General features: G+C 72.4%; 1 non-coding gene across 1 annotated transcript; it reads left to right on the forward strand.

The window, feature by feature from the left end:
• Window positions 1–945: 945 nt before the first annotated feature.
• LOC141979814 (5S ribosomal RNA) lies at window positions 946–1064 on the forward strand. The gene has a single exon (XR_012637204.1). It is a non-coding gene; the product is annotated as a 5S ribosomal RNA (ribosomal RNA).
• The last annotated feature ends 6436 nt before the right edge of the window (window positions 1065–7500 follow it).

The raw sequence follows: 7500 nt of genomic DNA on the forward strand, positions 1-7500 counted from the left end.
GGGTTGACCTGGTGTCCCGGGGGGACTTAGACATTTTTTTCAGCCTTTTCCTCCGGGTTGACCTGGTGTCCCGGGGGGACTTAGACATTTTTTTCAGCCTTTTCCTCCGGGCTGACCTGGTGGCCGAGCGTCTCGCCGTCCGCGGCCGGAGCTAGAGATGCCCCCCCCCCCAGGCCAGCCTGCGAAGCCGCGGCCAGGATCGGGCCCCTGGAAGTCTGACTAAAAATTTTCACCGACCCCAAAAACGGTTAGGGGGGGCCTCATAAAGCCTCCGGAGCGAAAAAAAAAAAAACGGAAAAAAGGATCGGGCCCACCCGAGGCAGGGGAGTCAGTAAGGGAAAGGGGACGAGGCGGCCCGGAGCCGGGTGCCCGGAGCCGGGTGCCGGCGGCCAGGATCGGGCCCCTGGAAGTCTGAAAAATTTTTTTCACCGACCCCCAAAGTGGTATTGGGGGGGGCTCATAAAGCCTCCGGAGCGAAAAAAAAAAAAAACGGAAAAAAGGATCGGGCCCACCCGAGGCAGGGGAGTCAGTAAGGGAAAGGGGACGAGGCGGCCCGGAGCCGGGTGCCCGGAGCCGGGTGCCCGCGGCCAGGATCGGGCCCCTGGAAGTCTGAAAAAAATTTTTTCACCGACCCCCAAAGTGGTGTTGGGGGGGGCTCACGAAGCCTCCGGAGCGGAAAAAAAAAACCGGAAAAAAGGATCGGGCCCACCCGAGGCAGCGGAGTCAGTAAGGGAAAGGGGACGAGGCGGCCCGGAGCCGGGTGCCCGCGGCCAGGATCGGGCCCCTGGAAGTCTGAAAAAAAAATTTTCACCGACCCCCAAAGGGGTGTTGGGGGGGGGCTCATGAAGCCTCCGGAGCGAAAAAAAAAAACGGAAAAAAGGATCGGGCCCACCCGAGGCAGGGGAGTCAGTAAGGGAAAGGGGACGAGGCGGACCGGAGCCGAGTGCCTACGGCCATACCGGACGGAAGGCCCCCGATCCCGTCCGATCTCGGAAGGTAAACCGTCCCGGGCCTGGCTAGTACTTGGATGGGTGACCGCCTGGGAATCCCAGGTGCCGTAGGCAGCTTTTCCCGCTGCGAGCCAGCTCTCTCCTTTTCTGGGGAACAAGGGCAGGGTCGCCCTGCCAGGGGCCCTGGGGCTGAAGTCCCTGCCGGCCACCAGGTCAACCCGGAGCCTGCCCCTCTGCGGCCAGCAGGTCAACCCCATACCGGCAGGGGGTTGACCTGGTGGCCGGGAAGCAGAGCGGCCAGCAGGTCAACCCCATACATTCAGCGGGTTGACCTGGTGGACGGGAAGGAAAGCGGCCAGCAGGTCAACCCCATACTTTCAGCGGGTTGACCTGGTGGCCGGGAAGGAAAGCGGCCAGCAGGTCAACCCCATACATTCAGCGGGTTGACCTGGTGGCCGGGAAGGAAAGCGGCCAGCAGGTCAACCCCATACATTCAGCGGGTTGACCTGGTGGCCGGGAAGGAAAGCGGCCAGCAGGTCAACCCCATACATTCAGCGGGTTGACCTGGTGGCCGGGAAGGAAAGCGGCCAGCAGGTCAACCCCATACATTCAGCGGGTTGACCTGGTGGCCGGGAAGGAAAGCGGCCACCAGGTCAACCCCATACAGGCAGCGGGTTGACCTGGTGGCCCGAAAGCAAACCGGCCACCAGGTCAACCCGGAGCCTGCCCCCGCGGGCAGGGGCCAAGCGGACCCCCCTCCGCCCGGGCTTGCCCTGCTCCGAGCCGGGGCTTAATCCCCGTCCGGCCACCAGGTCAACCCGGAGCCTGCCCCTCTGCGGCCAGCAGGTCAACCCCATGCCGGCAGCGGGTTGACCTGGTGGCCGGGAAGGAAAGCGGCCACCAGGTCAACCCCATACTTTCAGCGGGTTGACCTGGTGGCCGGGAAGGAAAGCGGCCACCAGGTCAACCCCATACTTTCAGCGGGTTGACCTGGTGGCCGGGAAGGAAAGCGGCCAGCAGGTCAACCCCATACATTCAGCGGGTTGACCTGGTGGCCGGGAAGGAAAGCGGCCAGCAGGTCAACCCCATACATTCAGCGGGTTGACCTGGTGGCCGGGAAGGAAAGCGGCCAGCAGGTCAACCCCATACATTCAGCGGGTTGACCTGGTGGCCGGGAAGGAAAGCGGCCAGCAGGTCAACCCCATACATTCAGCGGGTTGACCTGGTGGCCGGGAAGGAAAGCGGCCAGCAGGTCAACCCCATACATTCAGCGGGTTGACCTGGTGGCCGGGAAGAAAAGCGGCCAGCAGGTCAACCCCATACATTCAGCGGGTTGACCTGGTGGCCGGGAAGGAAAGCGGCCAGCAGGTCAACCCCATACATTCAGCGGGTTGACCTGGTGGCCGGGAAGGAAAGCGGCCAGCAGGTCAACCCCATACATTCAGCGGGTTGACCTGGTGGCCGGGAAGAAAAGCGGCCAGCAGGTCAACCCCATACATTCAGCGGGTTGACCTGGTGGCCGGGAAGGAAAGCGGCCAGCAGGTCAACCCCATACATTCAGCGGGTTGACCTGGTGGCCGGGAAGGAAAGCGGCCACCAGGTCAACCCCATACAGGCAGCGGGTTGACCTGGTGGCCCGAAAGCAAACCGGCCACCAGGTCAACCCGGAGCCTGCCCCCGCGGGCAGGGGCCGGCATACCCCCGTCCGTCCGGGGTCGCCCTGCCCCGGGCTCCGGGCTTAAGTCCCGAGCGGCCACCAGGTCAACCCGGAGCCTGCCCCCGCGGGCAGGGGCCGGCGGAGCCCCGTCCGTCCGGGGTCGCCCTGCCCCGGGCTCCGGGCTTAATTCCCGTCCGGCCACCAGGTCAACCCGGAGCCTGCCCCCGCGGGCAGGGGCCAGGCGGACCCCCGTCTGTCCGGGGTCGCCCTGCCCCGGGCTCCGGGCTTAATTCTCCTCCGGCCACCAGGTCAACCCGGAGCCTGCCCCCGCGGGCAGGGGCCAGGCGGACCCCCGTCCGTCCGGGGTCGCCCTGCCCCGGGCTCCGGGCTTAATTCTCCTCCGGCCACCAGGTCAACCCGGAGCCTGCCCCCGCGGGCAGGGGCCGGCATACCCCCGTCCGTCCGGGGTCGCCCTGCCCCGGGCTCCGGGCTTAATTCCCGTCCGGCCACCAGGTCAACCCGGAGCCTGCCCCCGCGGGCAGGGGCCAGGCGGACCCCCGTCCGTCCGGGGTCGCCCTGCCCCGGGCTCCGGGCTTAATTCTCCTCCGGCCACCAGGTCAACCCGGAGCCTGCCCCCGCGGGCAGGGGCCGGCATACCCCCGTCCGTCCGGGGTCGCCCTGCCCCGGGCTCCGGGCTTAATTCCCGTCCGGCCACCAGGTCAACCCGGAGCCTGCCCCCGCGGGCAGGGGCCAGGCGGACCCCCGTCCGTCCGGGGTCGCCCTGCCCCGGGCTCCGGGCTTAATTCTCCTCCGGCCACCAGGTCAACCCGGAGCCTGCCCCCGCGGGCAGGGGCCGGCGGAGCCCCGTCCGTCCGGGGTCGCCCTGCCCCGGGCTCCGGGCTTAATTCCCGTCCGGCCACCAGGTCAACCCGGAGCCTGCCCCCGCGGGCAGGGGCCGGCGGAGCCCCGTCCGTCCGGGGTCGCCCTGCCCCGGGCTCCGGGCTTAATTCTCCTCCGGCCACCAGGTCAACCCGGAGCCTGCCCCCGCGGGCAGGGGCCAGGCGGAGCCCCGTCCGTCCGGGGCCGCCCTGCCCCGGGCTCCGGGCTTAAGTCCCGAGCGGCCACCAGGTCAACCCGGAGCCTGCCCCCGCGGGCAGGGGCCAGGCGGATCCCCGTCCGTCCGGGGTCGCCCTGCCCCGGGCTCCGGGCTTAATTCTCCTCCGGCCACCAGGTCAACCCGGAGCCTGCCCCCGCGGGCAGGGGCCGGCATACCCCCGTCCGTCCGGGGTCGCCCTGCCCCGGGCTCCGGGCTTAATTCCCGTCCGGCCACCAGGTCAACCCGGAGCCTGCCCCCGCGGGCAGGGGCCAGGCGGACCCCCGTCCGTCCGGGGTCGCCCTGCCCCGGGCTCCGGGCTTAATTCTCCTCCGGCCACCAGGTCAACCCGGAGCCTGCCCCTCTGCGGCCAGCAGGTCAACCCCATGCCGGCAGCGGGTTGACCTGGTGGCCGGGAAGGAAAGCGGCCACCAGGTCAACCCCATACTTTCAGCGGGTTGACCTGGTGGCCGGGAAGGAAAGCGGCCAGCAGGTCAACCCCATACATTCAGCGGGTTGACCTGGTGGCCGGGAAGGAAAGCGGCCAGCAGGTCAACCCCATACATTCAGCGGGTTGACCTGGTGGCCGGGAAGGAAAGCGGCCAGCAGGTCAACCCCATACATTCAGCGGGTTGACCTGGTGGCCGGGAAGAAAAGCGGCCAGCAGGTCAACCCCATACATTCAGCGGGTTGACCTGGTGGCCGGGAAGGAAAGCGGCCACCAGGTCAAGCCCATACATTCAGCGGGTTGACCTGGTGGCCGGGAAGGAAAGCGGCCACCAGGTCAACCCCATACAGGCAGCGGGTTGACCTGGTGGCCCGAAAGCAAACCGGCCACCAGGTCAACCCGGAGCCTGCCCCCGCGGGCAGGGGCCGGCATACCCCCGTCCGTCCGGGGTCGCCCTGCCCCGGGCTCCGGGCTTAAGTCCCGAGCGGCCACCAGGTCAACCCGGAGCCTGCCCCCGCGGGCAGGGGCCGGCGGACCCCCGTCCGTCCGGGGTCGCCCTGCCCCGGGCTCCGGGCTTATTCCCCGTCCGGCCACCAGGTCAACCCGGAGCCTGCCCCCGCGGGCAGGGGCCAGGCGGAGCCCCGTCCGTCCGGGGCCGCCCTGCCCCGGGCTCCGGGCTTAAGTCCCGAGCGGCCACCAGGTCAACCCGGAGCCAGCCCCCGCGGGCAGGGGCCGGCGGAGCCCCGTCCGTCCGGGGTCGCCCTGCCCCGGGCTCCGGGCTTAATCCCCGTCCGGCCACCAGGTCAACCCGGAGCCTGCCCCCGCGGGCAGGGGCCAGGCGGACCCCCGTCCGTCCGGGGTCGCCCTGCCCCGGGCTCCGGGCTTAATTCTCCTCCGGCCACCAGGTCAACCCGGAGCCTGCCCCCGCGGGCAGGGGCCGGCATACCCCCGTCCGTCCGGGGTCGCCCTGCCCCGGGCTCCGGGCTTAATTCCCGTCCGGCCACCAGGTCAACCCGGAGCCTGCCCCCGCGGGCAGGGGCCAGGCGGACCCCCGTCCGTCCGGGGTCGCCCTGCCCCGGGCTCCGGGCTTAATTCTCCTCCGGCCACCAGGTCAACCCGGAGCCTGCCCCCGCGGGCAGGGGCCGGCGGACCCCCGTCCGTCCGGGGTCGCCCTGCCCCGGGCTCCGGGCTTAATTCCCGTCCGGCCACCAGGTCAACCCGGAGCCTGCCCCCGCGGGCAGGGGCCAGGCGGACCCCCGTCCGTCCGGGGTCGCCCTGCCCCGGGCTCCGGGCTTAATTCCCGTCCGGCCACCAGGTCAACCCGGAGCCTACCCCCGCGGGCAGGGGCCAGGCGGACCCCCGTCCGTCCGGGGTCGCCCTGCCCCGGGCTCCGGGCTTAATTCTCCTCCGGCCACCAGGTCAACCCGGAGCCTGCCCCCGCGGGCAGGGGCCGGCGGAGCCCCGTCCGTCCGGGGTCGCCCTGCCCCGGGCTCCGGGCTTAATCCCCGTCCGGCCACCAGGTCAACCCGGAGCCTGCCCCCGCGGGCAGGGGCCGGCGGAGCCCCGTCCGTCCGGGGTCGCCCTGCCCCGGGCTCCGGGCTTAAGTCCCGAGCGGCCACCAGGTCAACCCGGAGCCTGCCCCCGCGGGCAGGGGCCGGCGGACCCCCGTCCGTCCGGGGTCGCCCTGCCCCGGGCTCCGGGCTTATTCCCCGTCCGGCCACCAGGTCAACCCGGAGCCTGCCCCCGCGGGCAGGGGCCAGGCGGAGCCCCGTCCGTCCGGGGTCGCCCTGCCCCGGGCTCCGGGCTTAAGTCCCGAGCGGCCACCAGGTCAACCCGGAGCCAGCCCCCGCGGGCAGGGGCCGGCGGAGCCCCGTCCGTCCGGGGTCGCCCTGCCCCGGGCTCCGGGCTTAATCCCCGTCCGGCCACCAGGTCAACCCGGAGCCTGCCCCCGCGGGCAGGGGCCAGGCGGACCCCCGTCCGTCCGGGGTCGCCCTGCCCCGGGCTCCGGGCTTAATTCTCCTCCGGCCACCAGGTCAACCCGGAGCCTGCCCCCGCGGGCAGGGGCCAGGCGGACCCCCGTCCGTCCGGGGTCGCCCTGCCCCGGGCTCCGGGCTTAATTCTCCTCCGGCCACCAGGTCAACCCGGAGCCTGCCCCCGCGGGCAGGGGCCAGGCGGACCCCCGTCCGTCCGGGGTCGCCCTGCCCCGGGCTCCGGGCTTAATTCTCCTCCGGCCACCAGGTCAACCCGGAGCCTGCCCCCGCGGGCAGGGGCCGGCGGACCCCCGTCCGTCCGGGGTCGCCCTGCCCCGGGCTCCGGGCTTAATTCCCGTCCGGCCACCAGGTCAACCCGGAGCCTGCCCCCGCGGGCAGGGGCCAGGCGGACCCCCGTCCGTCCGGGGTCGCCCTGCCCCGGGCTCCGGGCTTAATTCCCGTCCGGCCACCAGGTCAACCCGGAGCCTACCCCCGCGGGCAGGGGCCAGGCGGACCCCCGTCCGTCCGGGGTCGCCCTGCCCCGGGCTCCGGGCTTAATTCTCCTCCGGCCACCAGGTCAACCCGGAGCCTGCCCCCGCGGGCAGGGGCCGGCGGAGCCCCGTCCGTCCGGGGTCGCCCTGCCCCGGGCTCCGGGCTTAATCCCCGTCCGGCCACCAGGTCAACCCGGAGCCTTCCCCCGCGGGCAGGGGCCGGCGGAGCCCCGTCCGTCCGGGGTCGCCCTGCCCCGGGCTCCGGGCTTAAGTCCCGAGCGGCCACCAGGTCAACCCGGAGCCTGCCCCCGCGGGCAGGGGCCGGCGGACCCCCGTCCGTCCGGGGTCGCCCTGCCCCGGGCTCCGGGCTTATTCCCCGTCCGGCCACCAGGTCAACCCGGAGCCTGCCCCCGCGGGCAGGGGCCAGGCGGAGCCCCGTCCGTCCGGGGTCGCCCTGCCCCGGGCTCCGGGCTTAAGTCCCGAGCGGCCACCAGGTCAACCCGGAGCCAGCCCCCGCGGGCAGGGGCCGGCGGAGCCCCGTCCGTCCGGGGTCGCCCTGCCCCGGGCTCCGGGCTTAATCCCCGTCCGGCCACCAGGTCAACCCGGAGCCTGCCCCCGCGGGCAGGGGCCAGGCGGACCCCCGTCCGTCCGGGGTCGCCCTGCCCCGGGCTCCGGGCTTAATTCTCCTCCGGCCACCAGGTCAACCCGGAGCCTGCCCCCGCGGGCAGGGGCCGGCGGAGCCCCGTCCGTCCGGGGTCGCCCTGCCCCGGGCTCCGGGCTTAATTCTCCTCCGGCCACCAGGTCAACCCGGAGCCTGCCCCCGCGGGCAGGGGCCAGGCGGAGCCCCGTCCGTCCGGGGCCGCCCTGCCCCGGGCTCCGGGCTTAAGTCCC

The sequence above is a fragment of the Natator depressus genome, chromosome 28, assembly GCF_965152275.1.
Source record: "Natator depressus isolate rNatDep1 chromosome 28, rNatDep2.hap1, whole genome shotgun sequence".
Taxonomy (NCBI): Eukaryota; Metazoa; Chordata; order Testudines; family Cheloniidae; genus Natator; species Natator depressus.